The following is a 17885-nucleotide window of genomic DNA, read 5'->3' as shown; positions in this document are numbered from 1 at the left end:
TTTTAATGGTTAATTAAAAAATGGTTCATGGTTTCCCTTCACAACCAGGTGATAGGATGGTTGTTCCATTTGTTTAAATATAAAATAATTTAAAATTATTTAGTAAATACTATCATTAAGAGTTAATATTTCTGTTTCAACAAAAAATAGAATTTTACATTAAATTTATAATACTTATTTTTCTGTTTAAAAGCAATAAATAAGTTACAAAAATAATATAAAAAATAAGGAAAATAATTATATCAATCATAAGACCACCATCTAATGAAAATCCTTACTAGCTGTTGATGTCATTCTATAATGTATTTGCGGCCGGGCGCGGTGGCTCAAGCCTGTAATCCCAGCACTTTGGGAGGCCGAGACGTGCGGATCACGAGGTCAGGAGATCAAGACCATCCTGGCTAACACTGTGAAACCCCGTCTCTACTAAAAAATACAAAAAAAAAAAAAATTAGCCGGGCGAGGTGGTGGGCGCCTGTAGTCCCAGCTACTGGGGAGGCTGAGGCAGGAGAATGGCGTAAACCCGGGAGGCGGAGCTTGCAGTGAGCTGAGATCTGGCCACTGCACTCCAGCCTGGGCAACAGAGCAAGACTCTGTCTCAAAAAAAAAAAAAAAAGTTATATGTTATAAGTGGAAATTTCAGTTAATGCTCCTTTTAAAGGTTTGAATTAATGTTTTTATTCCATTTTGTTAGCCATACAATTTTTTCAATCTTTCTAGTGAATAAAATGTGTGAATTTTGTGTGACATTATCAGAAGCCATTTAACAACAAGGTTTCTTAAGATATTTGCCCAGTAGCAAGTTCTCACAAGATATAAAATCTAAGATTGGTATTAATTGCCCGCATTCCAGTAATCTTCAGGTCATGACCCTAATGTCAATATTTGAAAAGCATATAAAAATTCTATGCAGTGTTGAGGCAGATAGGGCATTGATTTGTTCATAAGCTGCAAAACTATTTTGATAGAGGTGATAAATATCTGTATATACATTCATATCAACAAAGTATTTTTATGGTATTATTTTGCTGGCAAGAAACTAAAGTATGAAGAATTGCATGGCAAAACAATTATAAAACTACTGAGTTATATTAAATAATTAATCATATCACAAATATTCAATTGACACTTAAAGAATCCTGCAAACGTCTAATTAATCATATCACAAATATTCAATTGACACTTAAAGAATCCTGCAAACGTCTAATTTTAGGGTCTGGGTGTTTTGGGGTTTTATTTTTTCCCAGCTTTATTCAGGTATAACTTAAAAATGAAAATTATGTGTATTAAAGGTGTACAACTTGATGATTTGATATATAGATACATTGTAAAAGGATTACCACAGTCAAGCTAATCAATATATTCATAACTTGGCAGTAACCTGCATGTTTGTGTATTTGTGTGTGTGATGAGAACACTTAAGATCTACTCTCTAAGTAAATTTGAAGTAAACAATATGGTATTATTAGTTATAGTCACCATGATGTACATTACATTCCCAGAATGTATCCATCTTATAAATGAAAGTTTGTGTGCTTTGACCAACATCTCCCCACTCCCCAATACCCTTGCAACCACCTTTCTAACCTCTGGTACTATGTATGAGTTCAACTTTTTTAGATTTCACATATAAGTGAGATCATGTGATATTTGTCTTTTTGTACCTGGCTTATTTCACTTAACATAATGTCCTCTTGATTCATCCCTGTTGTCACAAATGGCAGGAATTTTTTACAGCCAAATAAAAGTATATTTTATTGTGTGTATATGTATAAACACAATATCCATACACATATATCACAAAATAAAGACCTAAATATAAGATCAGAAATTTCAAATCTCTTATAACAAAACATAAGGGAAAAGTTCCTTGGCACTGGTTTTAGCAATGATTTTTTTTTCTTTAATATGATCTCAAAAGCACCAGAAACAAAGGCAAAAATAAACTTATAGGACAAAAGTAAACTTACAGGACTATATCAAACTGAAAAGCTTTTGCACAGGATATAAAATAATCAACAAAATGAAAAAGATAATTTAGAGAATGGGAGAAAATATTTGTAAACCATTTATCTGATAAGGTGTTACATCCAAAATATAAGAGAAATTCATACAACTCTATAGCAAAATCCAAATGACCCGACTAAAACATGGGCAAAGGACCTGAACAGACATTTTTCCAAAGAGCTTTCCTTAAGTACTGTGTGCTAATTTTTTCATATGCTTTCACTCATCTATGTTTTATTTTCCTCTGTCTTTGTCCCTAAAGAGATCACATAATAAATATCTAATTGGTAGAGAATAGATGAGTATTGTTAGTCATAGAACACATATCTTTATTTTTTGATAAAGTACTCCTGCATTTGTATTTCCAAAGCCACACTTTGTTCAAAGCTTTATGTAAAACAATTTTATTTACCTGATCTTTTAAAGTATCCCATCTTTGTCTTTATAACTGTGCTACTTAAGTCCCAGGCTCTTTCTCTATTCAAGATATGAGGCTATTTCTTTCATTTTTTACAATTATTTACAGTTACCATTTCACTTATTTTAAACATTTTTTCTATAGTCACCAAATGAAGTGTTTCCTGTTAAATATTTTTCAAATTTGAGAAATGGTGAGTGCACTTGGAAAATAAATTTTACTAAATGTGTTTTTCAACTTCGTAGAAAGGTGCTGCCTTGACTGTGAGTAGTTATCAAAAACATCCTTTAAAATTAAATGACTTTTACTCTCTTTTTGTCCTTAGTCACATCTCAATACCTGGAAAGAACATCTGTTGTTCTTTGAAGTATCTGTATTTTTTAACTTAAAAGCTTACTTGAAACATTTATTTGCATAGAAATAAAGGAGTATATTTATAAGCAACTACAGCTGATATTTGATGAACTTAAAGGAAGGTAAAATTTGCTTCCTTATAGTACATCTAAAAGTTAGAAAGCCATGCATAGGAAGAGGGTTAGTAAGATATAATGTCATTTTTCATTTGGTTTATTCAAATTCGTGTTTTGGTTTCTCTAAATAAAAGCTTGAATCATTGCTTGATATAGTTTGGATGTGTATCCCTGTGCAAATCTCATGTTGAAATGTAATCCCCAATGTTGGTGGTGGAGCCTGGTGGAAGGCGATTGGATCAAGGGAAAGAATTTCTTATGAATGATATACTACCATAACCTTGGTGCTGTCCTCCAGGTAGTGAGTGAATTCTTAGGAGATCTGGTTGATTAAAAGTATGCAGCTTCTCCTGCTGTCCTGCAATGACTCAAACAATGACTCAATTTCCTTTATGTTCAGCAAATAAGAGTGGTAGTTACTAATAAATATGCTCATTTACTCTTTTTTTCTCTCTCTTGCTTCTGATTCTACCACAGGACATGCTTGCTCCCCTTCATCTTCCACCATTATCATAAGCTTCCTGAGGCCTCCCTGGAATCTGAGTAGATGTTGGCACCATGCTTCCTGTAAAGCCTGCAGAACTGCAAGCCAAGTAATTTTTTTTTTAATAAATTATCCAGTTTCGGGTATTCCTTTATAGAAATAAATAAATGCAAAATGCAATCCTATCAATGCGAAAATGGCCTAATACATTGCTCTTAAAAAACAAGAGCTATAGCTTTACTAGATTGTTAATTCAAGCTTCTTTCACCCAGATGTCCCTGCTTCATTTTCTCATGAACATGGAGTTGAAACTTTATTATTATTTTGGCTTCTTTCAAGCTACCTTAAGAAGACTAAAAAATTCTAATAATTTAAAGGATACCACATTGACAACAGACAAGCCAGTTGCAATGGAGTATGAAGGAAGGAGACACCCTAGTGTTAAAAAATGAGAAAAGGGAAATAGTTGATTATTGGGAAAGAGAGAATTTTCTTTTTTTTTTCTATTCTTGGTTCTAGCAAAGAGCCCTAGTCCTGGTACATTCCTTTATTAAAATGTTTATATTTGAGTTCTTACTAAAAATAGCTCAGCCCTATTTTTCTCATATGAATAATAATGAAGATATTTCCAAAATATGTCCACCTAATACAATTTTCAAAATAAAACCAGTCCCATTCATGAAAGTGATTACATAATTAACAAATTCAGACTATAATCATTATAGATTTTTCTATAGTACTGTGAATAGTTTCTACCCTCACTGTCCAGAGAAGATGTCTATACAATTATCTGAAATACCACAGAGACATTAAAGTTGGTTAATTAAGAAGTCACATGTATTTCTTTAACACTGTTTTATTAGCTCTTATTTGTCACACAGCACTTCTTAAAACAAAGGAGTTTTCTTCCCTACCTTCTGGGAATTCATTAAAAATACTTTATTCATTTTTTGACCTGGTATATTTGGTGATTAGTATGTTACCCAGCATAAAATGGACGTGGGTGCTTTTATGTTATGAACAAAAAGCATGTTTTTTTTTCTTTAAATAAGGGGTAAGCAGATTTCTCATATGTCAAAATGAAAAGTGAATAAAACCATGGAAGATAGAAATCAGATTATATCTCAGGTTGAATATTTCAGTGGCCAAACTTATGCGAGTATGCAAAAAACACAGGCTCATAAAAGGAATCTACTACAACCAAAATCTCATTTTTTTTAATAGAAAAACAAGGTTCCAATAAAATGTGTTTTCAAATAAATTATCCAGTAACAACTGTGGAATTTTTATTTGACAAAACATACTTTATGTCTGATAGAAGTAAAATGAAACTACTAATCCAATGCACTTAAACATTTATCAATAACAAAAGAATCAACATACATGGTACCAAAATGTAGTAAAATGAAAAGCATTTCATGCAGAAGCATAATGTGCATCTATATGAAAATGTGTAGTATAAGTAACTATACTCATTAATACCAAGTTTAGGTTCATCTAAAGTCCCTCAAGTATTATCTAGGTAAAAGGCATTCAAGTCATAAGATATACTTAGGTGATGATAAACAAATCCATTATGGTGTTCAATAGTAAGGTGAGACCAGATGCTGGAGGTGAAAATGGGCATTTAAAAAACAAACAGAAAAAATGGGCATTTATAAGCAATTGACTATTGGAAGAAAGTAGGCAGTTGTAAGAACTATTTAGAATATTATGTGAGTGACTGGGAAGCTATCTATGTTACTCAAAAAGGGAAATAGGCAAGGACAAACACAGCAGAAAACCTGCAGAAACTTCAATTAATCAGTTTTAGACCTATTTAAATAAATGTGTGGAAATGGCAGTGAATATCCTTCTGCAATGCAATTAGGCAATTATAAATTTGTATCTGTTCAGGAATGATATCAATCCTGGATTTTATTGTCATTGGCATAATGGTGAGTGTTTCTAGAACATACATACTAAGCAAAAGTTTAGAAAATAATCTAGCAAGAGTTTTGGAAATCACATATAGGAATGTGACAAATAAAGTCCATATAGAGAACAATCATCATCATAGCAGTAAAAGAATCAAAGAATCTGCAATACTTCACAGCATCACAGAAACATAGGCAGATGGAATTTTAAGACTGACCAGAGAGCAAAATGTACCATTCTTAAATTAGATGTAGAGGCTACAGAAAATCTTTGGTTTGGCAATAAGCAGAAGAAAAAAAAAAAAAAAAGTAGAAGTAGTGATTTATGAAATGGGGGGTGAAGAATCATAAGTTTTGAAGTTTGTTTTTATTTTATTTTTTGTAAGTTTGCAAGGGAGGTTGAGGCCATTATTGACTAAAAATCAGAGAGGAGAAAAATTTCACCAAAAGAATGACTAAACATGATTGCTAGTGAAATAAACAAGTGGAAAATGAAAAACTGAAGATACAAGAGAAAGCGATAGGCGGGAACATATGTGATGAAATGCTAAAGTGGTAATTACTAAATATAATAATTTGGTACTAGAAAGAAGAGTACAATTAACTAGACCTGCAACATCCCTAGAGCTATGCTTTATTGAAAATTGCATTAGCTTTGTAAGCTTTGGCAAATTATTTAATGACTTGGGATCTATTTCTTCATCTGTGAAATGTGGGTAATAAACACACATGACTCATCTACAGAGCACTGCGTGAAAATATAAAAAAAAGGTGCTTCATCAGTTGAAAAATATTATAGAGAGGATCAATGTTTTTATTTCCCTGAAAAAGGATTTTGGAAACAGAAAATAAGGCTAGTAGCAAAAGTATTCCATCACTTTTATGATATAATGATTTACTGTGCCTAGGTTACTTAATAGGTTAAATTTGCATAGAAAACTTACTGCTTTTTCATATTACTTGTCCAATTTACTGATAGCATACTCTATAATCTCCCATTAAAATAATTCTCAGTTGAGATATTTAATTTAAATTACACCTATGGATGCACTCTTGACAATTCTAAAGCAAATTTCCCATGAATGTATCCAAAGTTATGAATTAAAGGACTCTCTTAATTGGCCTTATACATTCATATGATACGACCAGTATTATGTAGCAATGAAAGTTGCAATAGCCCTTAGGACCCCCCGTCGTGACAAGCAGCCTACGGTAAGCAATAAAGATTCAAGGATAACGTTATGAATCAGATTTCTAAGTATATGCGCACAATGAGAAAGCAAAAGCATAGAATATATTTTTATTTGTACATGCAAAAATAGTTTCTGGTAATAAAAATGTCACCATATGATATTGCAGGGAATACTTCCACTCACTGCTCCTAGAGGGATTCATAACACTATAACTAGAGGTTTTCATTCTCTGAGGATTTCAAAATGCAAATTGATTTGTTCATTTTCCTGGTTTAGAGAAACATAATAGTTCATGCTGCCCCATGAGATTCTTCAGATTTCCTTGACTGAAGTCAAAATACTTATTAATACTTATGCGTAAATGCCTCCAGGGTCATACTAAAAGCACAAAAGCTCACTAAGATCCATTGAATAATTTTTAGAATCACCTGAAATTTTAAATATTCAAGATTAAATACTACAAAATATATTTTATTTTTGAAATCAACCAAAATTACCATTATGTTTTAATTCCTATTTTTCAATGGTTCATAAAAACAAGAATCTAAAATTGCATCATAAATCCTTACTTAAAAGTACTTGCACTAAAATTACACCCACTATTGAAGGTAATATTTGGAATACCACATTTAAGATACAGAAAGAAATATTTTATAGATGTAGGAAAACAATGAAAACCGTCTTTATCACAATCAAACTGAAGAGCTTTCAGCCAGAATAGTACTATCTAACAAATGTATATTGTACACAGACTGCACGTCATGAACCAGACAGGGCTGCTGCAGTAACATATATATATATTAAAAAAAGAAAATACTTTTTCCCTTTTGGAAGGGAGTTTTGGAAGGGAATACTATAGGGAAGCTTGATAAGTTTTGTAATGTTCATAAGTAGCTGTTACTGTAAGAATAAATGCAGAGTCTGAAGATAGTTGAACAGGGGAGGATTTAGGTATGGGCAGATATCCAAAAGACTTCTTTGGAGGAAAGACTTTTGCCTTACTAGATATTTTGTCAGGGCTTTGGCAGGGGACATATGCAAAGAAACGTAGGTGAGAGAGAATGTAGCACGATGAGGAAAGTACAGGTAGTGAAAAAAGGCTTGCCTAAAGATGGAGATAGCAGGAATGACAGGTGAATAAAAAACATGAATTCCTTCTGTAACATACTAAAAAGTGAGAGAGTTTTTTCACTGTATAGCGGAGGCCATTTTAATATTTAAGTGTAATTTCAAAGCAGTCTCCTAGAGAGATTATTCTGACACCAGTGCGGCTAAAAGCAGAGCCAGGGAAGCCAAATCACGGGGAGGAAAACATCTCTCGAGAAATACAGAGACGAGAGGACTCAGGCATAAATGCCTACAGTGGAAAAGTGGTTTTCCTTTGTAATTCATCCCATGTGACAGAAAAACAACAGAGAAATGTATGTGCACACTCGAGTTTCAGACTTGAGTAATGGGGTGGCTACTGTGAAAAATCACAACTGTAGGAGTATGGCAGCAGATGACCTCATGGGATAAGATGGACTATAATATAGAGAGTGGCTTAAGATACATTGAAATAAGGCATTGTCAGATAGTTAAAGATTTCAGTCTCCATCCAGTCCTTGAATAGCCCTTAATTTCAAGCATCTTAAATATTTTCAAGGTTAAACAGGCTCATAGGAATTTAGGATGTTCCATGTAGGAGTTTAGGGTAGAATCCATTACCATTGTTGTTAGAATGATGCTGGTTAAATTGTATAACCTTAATTCTATAAAGACAGGAACTCGCAATTGTTGTGGGGCCTTGAGAACTGCACTATTACACAATTGAAGACAAATCTAGTTGCATATTTACCTGAATAATAAGAAGAGAAACCCACTGAGACAGAGCCAGCTAGTTGTCTCCTTCTGGCCATGTCTTCTATAATAATACACATTTTAGTAGAGTGTGTGACCATCTAGGCAAAACAAAAGTTCCCAGGTTCCACACAGATGTGCATGACCTTAGAAATGGAATATGAGCAGAAATGATATATTTACTTTCCAGGTCACACCAAATAGAATGTGCACTTCCAAGTGGGAGGCAAAGAGGTAATTTGAAACACAATATCTAAGCCACAATTTGATGATAAAAAGCAAAGGCCTAGACAATCTTAGTCCTCAACAACATGGAGGTGCCAATCACAAACTGCTGATACGCAGAGTGTGAATATGAATGAAATACACTTCAAATTGGTTAAGACATTTTTGGTTTCTCTTGCTATTCCAACACATGCATAGGAAATGTTCTGAGGTCAGTTTAAATATGTGCAGAAGATGCCTAATTATTATCCACTTAGAAATTGAAGACAACTATGACAAGCATGTTGAGTTAGCTTTTCACAAACAAGCACTTAATTTCTATCCTTTTAATGACAATAAATGAAGCTCAGATGTTTAGCAAAGCAGTTTGGGCATGGGCACAAGCCAAATAAAGTTTCTGTTATCTGAACTAAGATTAAGACAGTGTGCAGAAAGACAATGTAATTGCAGTCATATCCTATATTTAATCCTTATTATTTTTACTTGTGCTGTTGGTTTTGTGATGAGCTAAACTTAGGCTATCGAAGAATGGAAAATAGTAATAAATATTAAATCAAAAATAGATAACTCATCAGACACTAGATTTCAAAATAGGAGGTAATCTTTATGAGTAAAAATTAAAAAAACACATGATTATGCCATACCCAGTGAATATTTTTACTTTTCTTTTTTCTTTTTAAAATCTTTGTAGGTGCCTAGTTGGTGTATATATTTATGTATATTTATCAAAATATACAGGAGATACTTTGATACAGGCATGTAATGTGAAATAAACACATCATGAGAATGGGGTATCCATCACCTCCAGCATTTATCCTTTGAGTTAAAATGAATCCAATTCCGTTATTTGAGTTATTTTAAAATATGCAATTATTATTGACTATAATCACCCTATTGTGCTATCAAATAGTAAGTTTATTCATTCTATTTTTGGACCCATTAATGATCCCCACCTCCCTGCAATCCCTCCCTATCCTTTCCAGCCTCTAGTAACCATCCTTCTACTCTCTATGTCCATGAGTTCAATTGTTTCAATTTTTAGATTGCACAAGTAAGTGAGAATATGCAATGTTTCTCTGTCTGTGCCTGGCTTATTTCACTTCACATAATGATCTCCAGCTCCACTCATGTTGCCAATGACAGGACTTCATTCTTTTTTTAGGGATGAATAGTAGTCCATTGTGCATATGTACAAAATCTCTGACAAAAGATTAGTAACCAGAATATATAAGGAGCTCAACAACTCTATAGGAAAAACATCTGATAATCCAATACAAAATGGGCAAAATATTTGAATAGACATTTCTCAAGAGAAGATATATGAGTGGTAAACAGGGATATAAAAAGATGCTCAACGTCATTCATCATCAGAAATGCAAATTAAAACTACAATGGGACATCATCTTACCCCAGTTAAAATGGCTTACATTCAAAAGACAGGCAGTAACAAATGCGGACAAGGATGTGGAGAAAAGGGGACCCTTGTACACTGTTGGTGGGAATGAAAATTAGTCCAACTACTGTGGAGAACAGTTTGGAGCTTCCTCAGGAAATGAAAAATGGAGCTACCGTATAATCCAGCATTCTCACTGCTGGGTATAGACACAAAAGAAAGGAAATCCAGTCTATCAAAGAGATATCTGCACTTCTATGTTTGTGAGAGACTGTTCGTACTAGATAAAGTTTGGAAGCAACCTAAATATCCATCAACAGAGGAATGGATAAAAAAATTCAGTGAAAACAAAATTTTCTAATTTTATTACTTACAACATTTATAATAGCTAAGATACTCAAGCCTTATAGAAGTTAAAAGCTAAAATTTACAAAAAGTACCTTATTTTCACCTTAAAAAGATTTGAGGTCATATGGTATAATTTTAAATATGAGAAAACTAAATTTGAAAAAGTTTAATTTAATATATAATCCTATCATCATTGTGCTATTCTTCTTCACATTTACCATATCTAATGTATATTGATCACTTACTATATATATCAGTAACTCTGTGTTCTTTTCATATTTCACCTTATCTAATATTCATTGTTTTACAGTTCGAAAGGAATGTTTTAGTGGGGCCTGTGGTTACCAGTTCCATTTGCTATGAAATCCTTACTTAAACCCAGGACCGTTTGAAATAAAACTTTGTTCATTTAACCACTATTCTACATAACGAATATAGTTGTTCATGAATAAAAGTTTAACAAATTGAAAAGATTCACTTAAAAATAATATTTGATTATTGGCCAGGCACAGTGGCTCACGCCTGTAATCCCAGAACTTTGGAAGGCCGAGGCAGGTGCATTACCTGAGGTCAGGAGTTTGAGACCAGCCTGGCTGACATGGTGAAACCCCGTCTCAACTAAAAATACAAAAATAAGCTGGGAGTGATGCCAGGCACCTGTAATCACAGCTACTCGGGAGGCTGAGGTAGGAGAATCACTTGAACCCGGGAGGTGAAGTTTGCTGTGAGCCAAGATCATGCCACTGCACTCCAGCCTGGGTGACAGAGTGAAACTCCATCTCAAAATGATAATAATAATAATATTTGATCAAACATGTTTTACAGTATCATATCTGCAGTTATTAGCTATTAAGTATTAATTAGTAAAATGATCAGGGGAAGTCTCATTCATTATGGAAAATCAAGGATGGATAATTACAGAGTGTTTTGGGATATCCATCAATAAGACAGTTGTTTGAGTGTCTGCACAAAACTCAGGTATTTATAGAGGTTAAGAGGGCCAAACTCATTCCCTTAACTTCTAAATAATCTCCCTCTGCAGCCCTAAATGCTAAATGAAAGTTCCAATATAATCGTTAATATGATGTCATGGTAATTCCTGTGATTGAAATATTATCTGGAGAATATACTTTACATGAATTTTAGACATCAAAACTTTTCTCAAAATAATTTGAGTAATTTTTTTTTTTTTTTGCCTAGAAGAATCCTGAACAAACTAACAGAGTAATGAGATTCATATATTGTCAGATGATACAAAGGAAGGTTCTAGACATGTCTAGTATCATTTTTCAAAGTCATCTAATACTCCAGTTTCTCTGATGCATATGCTATCCCAAAGTAGTGTGTGATTCAGGTACGAGGCAGCTGAAATTGTTTCCTTTTATTTGCCATTATTCAACTAAGGATATTAAGAATTTCAGTGCTCTTTCTATAGGTTACACACACAACACACACGCACACACACACACACACACACATTATAATATGTGTCTGTGTTTGCCAGTAAACATATATTTTTATTGTTTTTTCAATGAAAAGTTGTATATCTTTTTAAGCTACCATATTGTGCAATCTCTGCTTTGTGAACCGAAATTGAAATCTGTGTTCACAATCAATGTCGTCTTCAACCTTCTCTTTCCTGACAAGAGGTAGTTTTCCTCAGCACTGCTTCATTTGTGCTCTCCCCATCAGTGGGTTCTGCTACCCCTGACTTCATCTGTGTGCCAGCAATATTACAAGATGCAATGACAGAAATGTATAGGCCATTCGTCTGCAGTATATTTTTCTGTTCAAAATCCAACAGGTCAGAGCATCTAAGTGTCAATTCCAAGATAAATATTCTCATAAAGTAGCCAGAGTTCCAACTTTATGCTTTATATTTCAACTGGTATTAGGAAGGGTGCATCATATTGCTTCGTTCCAAAAATAGCTACAACACTGAAATAACTTTACAAATCATAGAGCCCATGGTTTTGAAACTCAAGATTATACTCTCACTCATTTCCACAGCCATTCTTGTGGCTTGTAGTTTCCAGATTCATTTATTTTTTAAATCTTTATTATTTTCCTGTAAATAATGGCATAGAGCCAGGTAAGATTATTATTATAAGAGTTTAGTCAACTTCCCATAGGTCAGAAGACAAAGTTATATTTCATGTAAATTTAATATAGTGCTTTTAATGTTAACTATAGGAACAAGTGTAATGCTAGAAGTCAAAGAGTGGAAAACTAACCAAGACTCATTTTCTTGACTCATTAATTTTGCAATGCAGTTGTACTTGGATTGTTCATAAAGATGCCTAAGAGCAGCAGATACTCTTTCAAAACCACAGGGCAGGGGTTATTCATCTTTTATACTTTCTACCTAGAAAAAAAATTGTATGAATATATTATATGTATTGCTGATAGCTTTTTTGCCTTTGATAGATCTATGAAACTGAGAGAAAATAGAAGGTTTGCTTCACATATTGATGATGTACTTTGCATCCAAAGAAACTTCATATCAAAAACCAATAGGTCAGTATGAATTTTAAGATTAGTGAGGTTTCCAAATTCTATAGAATTATTATATGATAAAAAGTTAGAAAAATACAGTACACTCCATTCAAGAATAAGCTAATGTGATGTAAATAATGTCAAAATATGTATGTATAAATGAATAAAAGCAGTTACACACATAAAAATGAGTCCATATTCAAAATATACTCTAATCAAAAAAATTCTTTAAATATAAATATTTAAGAGTCTGGACTTTTCCTCATAGCTGGAATATGCCTTTAACCAACATTTATTAAACTTCTACATGGGGCCAATGTTGTGGCATATTGATAGTAAAAATAGTTAATAAAGTGCAATATCTGTCCTTCCAAATTTTGATACCAAACTGCATGAAGAACAGAAGATGCAGAGATCAAAGTATACATGCTAAGGTCATGGAGGAGAAAGTGCTATGGAAACAAAAAGAAAAGAGGAAAAGCTTACAAAAAGATCCTTTATTTCCACTTATACCCGTCAAGATTTTGGGCTTGCTCTTCATTCACTCTAGGCTGTCAAAATCTCCATAGGAATGTCATATAATACAAAGTTTGAATTTTCTGGTCTGCAGTTTTGGTGGCATCACAATCTTTAGTTCTCAGCATTTTTATTTACTAATTAAAATTATGATAACTGATGTACATAGTTAAGTATTGAAAAGGTTCACAGGAATACTTAAAATGTGACACACCATAGGCAGCCACTAAGTCCATTAAACAATTATTGAATATCTAATCTATGTCTGAATGAAGGGATATTGAACCCATTAAAAACAGACTGAAGCTATGTGAAATGAATCCCACTTAGATTCAAAAAGACAGAGTGTTGTTTGGTGGCCAGATTCTTGATGTCACTCATCTTTAGAAACCTATGCATAGTCTGTTGAGCCACAGATCACAAACACTTGACTGAGTGAGTTGGATTATGAGAAGCTCAAATCAAGTGTCAACCATAAAAAAAAAAAAAAAAAAAACCCAGATGACACAGATTTAAGTGAAACAATTAAAACCTGAGTTCACTGAGCTACAGTCTCCTTAAGTATATTAAATACAGCCTGCTAATTGGACCAAGAAAGAACTCACTCACTAAGGGGGACCAAGTGAATACTACAGATAAAGAGGGCTCATGAAGAGGGCTAATTGTCTGGAATTGCATAAATTGTGTTTAATAGGTAGCAACTAGTAACTAGAAGGGTGATAATGGAAGGGAATTTGAGATTTATTTGCATGTTAATGCCAGATCTTCCTCTTTTTTGTTGTTTTTGTTTTTGTTTTTTTGAGATGGAGTTTCACTCTTGTCGCCCAGGCTGGAGTGCAATGACACGATCTCTGCTCACTGCAACCTCTGTTTCGTGGGTTCAAGCAATTCTCCTGCCTCAGCCTCCTGAGTAGCTGGGATTACAGGCATGCACCACCATGCCTGACTAATGTTGTGTTTTTAGTACAAACGGGGTTTCTCCATGTTGGTCAGGCTGGTCTCAAACTCCTGACCTCAGGGGTGATCCACCTGCCTCGGCCTCCCAAAGTGCTGTGATTACAAGCGTGAACCACTGCACTCGCAAACCTTCCTCTTAATGGGGAAAAGAATCCCAAGAAAATCGCAAGCAATGGGTACAGTTTGAATACATGCTGATGTAAATATAATTTATTATTGCAAGTGGGCATGACTGGAATGGTCAAGAACTTACGTACCTGTCTCTATTGTCACTCCCGAGTTTCAGTCAGAGAAGAACTAAAGACAGAAATTGGGAGAGACAAGTTTCATTGCACAAGCTGGGTTCACCTACACAACACTTGAAACCATTTTAATACTATAATAGGAAGCTCAAGTCCCAGCTGCTTGGAGGTTTTCTAGAAAACCAAAACTTTTTCATTTTAAGGTATCTTGTATGTCCCCTGAAAACATCAGGCACGATTCCCCCATCATTTATATATAACAATTGAAGTGTTTCACGTTAGTTGTGAGAAAATTACTCATACTAATGCTAAGTGTTCAAATGTTGCAATTAAAACACATTAGAAATGTTAAATAATCTCTATGTAACTACTGGGTTTTACCGTGGCATGGGATTTATTATAGTTATCCAGGAGTCATTATAGGATTAATAATGATTTGACCAAATACAGTAGCCTTTTACATTTTTTTTGTATTTTTGGTAGTTAATTTTTTAAATGTGGTTTTCTAAGTGTCCACTCAAATTGCCACCCATCCTCTAATTTATATAGATATATATGTGTATACATATACACACACATATCCATATATGAAGCTATGTATGTCTTCATATATACAAATATCTGCATATATATACACACATACACACACATGCATATATGAAGCTATGTATATCTTCATAGCCCTCTCTCTTGTCTTTAGCTTTTATTTTCTTAATGCTGGGCTGAGCGCGGTAGCTCATGCCTGTAATTCCAGCACTTATTGAGGCTGAGGAGGGCAGATCACCTGAGGTCAGGAGTTCAAGACCAGACTGGCCAACATGGTGAAACTCTATCTCTACAAAAATACAAAAATTAGCTGGTCATGATGGTGGGTGCCTGTAATCCCAGCTACCCGGGAGGCTGAGGCAAGAGAATCACATGAACCTGGGAGGCAGAGGTTAGAGTGAGCTGAGATCATGCCATTGCACTCCATCCTGGGCAACAGAATGAGATTCTGTCTCAAAAAATAAATAAAATAAAATAAATAAATAAATAAATAAATATTTTCTTAATGCCTCACTTGCCAGTCAAAATGTAAGCTATCCACTGTTCTACTTTTTATTTAATACTGACTTGTCATCTCCATCAGGATTACAAACCCTTCAGAATGTGTACTAAGCTGGCATGCCTTCATTTTGTATACATAGTGCTTTACACTATTTTTAGCACAAGTAGGCAATTCATAGCCAAAACTTTGATTGATATAAATGTGGAGTTCAATTTTTCAGAAACCTTCTGCAGTTTTATAGGATCTATGACCTATTTGATCTTCCCATAAATAAATAGGACTGTTCACATAATGTGACACTTGTTTAGAATGTTATTACATCAGCTTTTAAAGTCCATGCAAGTATTCTTCTGTGCATAGCTATTTGTTACATACAATCCTTCTCTAATTTTACAGCACCACCATCTTATATGATTAAGGTATTATCCAATGCACTTTAAAAGTATGTAATACTTTACTATATTAACAAAATCATTGCAAATTATGTAAATATTATGCACAATGATTTAATTCTAGAATACCTCATTTATCTATTTCATAGTTCAGAGATCAAAACATATGCTCTACTTCAACTACATGCCTTGTGATATTAACCACATAACCTGACCAGATATTTAAATATGCACTAATACAAACAGATAAAATTAATTTCAAATGCATGTAGGTTTCTATTTAGTTATAAACTTTACTTGAATAAGCTAGTGAAACATATTGTAAAAGAAATGAAATAGCTTTTTTACAGGAAATGGTTTATTACTTTACTCAAAAAACAGTGCAATATGTAAATGATAAGAGAAATATAAAAAGAAAAAAGTGTGTGAAATAATATTTTGTGAGCCCTTTGCCAATACTTGTCAGAAGAATAGAAGAATAAAATGAAAAGAAATATATAAATACAAAGTTTTGCAGATTGATTATTTTAACCTAAATACTACTATTTGGCTTCAAGTGGACTCCCAAAAGTTTTTTTGAGGTTATCTTCTGGATATTAACCCAGTAGCACTCACTTCAATATAACAATGCCTGAAATAGAAGATATATCTTTATGAAATTCATTATAAAATATTAAATTATTCATCAAGGGTTACAAAAGCAGGCTGAAAATCATAATCCTAAGGAGCCTCCACCTTCCATTAAAAGCTAACATTCCACAAAAATCATGTCCAATGCACGTGCAACAACAATGTTGACACGTCATAAAGATAACATGGGATGATTCTGATTTTTTCTGAGGCTCTTGCCCAAGTCTGCATTTTCAGGCCTCTGCTAGTCAACAAAGGTCATTTCTCCTTGGAGAATGAATGAATAACTGAATCAGTTATCTTGTGTCCTGGCAGGGTGTGTCTTATGCTTAAGGATGGAAGTGTGTGTCTTATCCTTAAGCCTGATTTTGTTTATGTTGATAAATGAGATTTTGCATTTTCCTGAAACACAGTCTCTATCTGTGGTAAGCATATAGTCTTAAAGAACTCAGTCATATCTCATTTTTCTTTCCTACTGGGTTCCTAACAATATTACATTTTCTTTCTCTCATCAATTGAAGGAAGGAGTGTCATATAATTACTTTGGGCCAATGAGTTTTGGGTAGAAATAATGTGCTTCGAATTCAGGCCATAGCACTGAATTGCTGGTGCCTAATCCTTCATTGCCCTCAGTGATTTAGAAATTCACATAATCCAGAGAGTGGCCCCAGTTCCCAAGGTGATCACAGTTTCAGTAAACCAGTGCTCCTGGTTACTTTGAACACAAAATGTCCCACTCATGAACACATACACAATGAGTATGTAACACACACACACACACACACACACACATACACACATCTTTTCTGGCTTAGCCACAGGTATTTTAAAGTGAGTTTATTATTCTAATATTCCATCATAGTCTACTCTAGCTTAATATCCTCCCTTAAAACTATATAGTAGCCAAATAACTCCATTTTTCCTTATTCCCTATACCAGACAGCCTACATAATATTTCTGACATGTTAGACTGACGTCCCTTCATCTTTTTTTATTCTTCTTTCTCATATCCATCACCTCTGAGCTTGGAGATTATCCTAAGAATTGGGTTGTTTGCTTTAGAAACTGATAACTATTGATGAATTTTCTGGGTGTAGCCTATGTGCTCAACTTGTATTATTGCCATTTTTATGTGGCCTAATAATCTGCTCTTTATTCTTTACCGGACTCCTTTAGAATATCACTCAAATATCCCAACTACAAAATTTTTGATAAGATTTGTTACCTACAAACATCCTTTCAGTTGCCATATTCCTTATTGCCTAATTTTTTTAACAATTATTACAGTCATGTGCTTTCTCCACATTTTGA

The sequence above is a fragment of the Colobus angolensis genome, unplaced genomic scaffold, assembly GCF_000951035.1.
Source record: "Colobus angolensis palliatus isolate OR3802 unplaced genomic scaffold, Cang.pa_1.0 Scaffold127, whole genome shotgun sequence".
Lineage (NCBI taxonomy): Eukaryota > Metazoa > Chordata > Mammalia > Primates > Cercopithecidae > Colobus > Colobus angolensis.
This window is presented reverse-complemented; position numbering follows the sequence as displayed.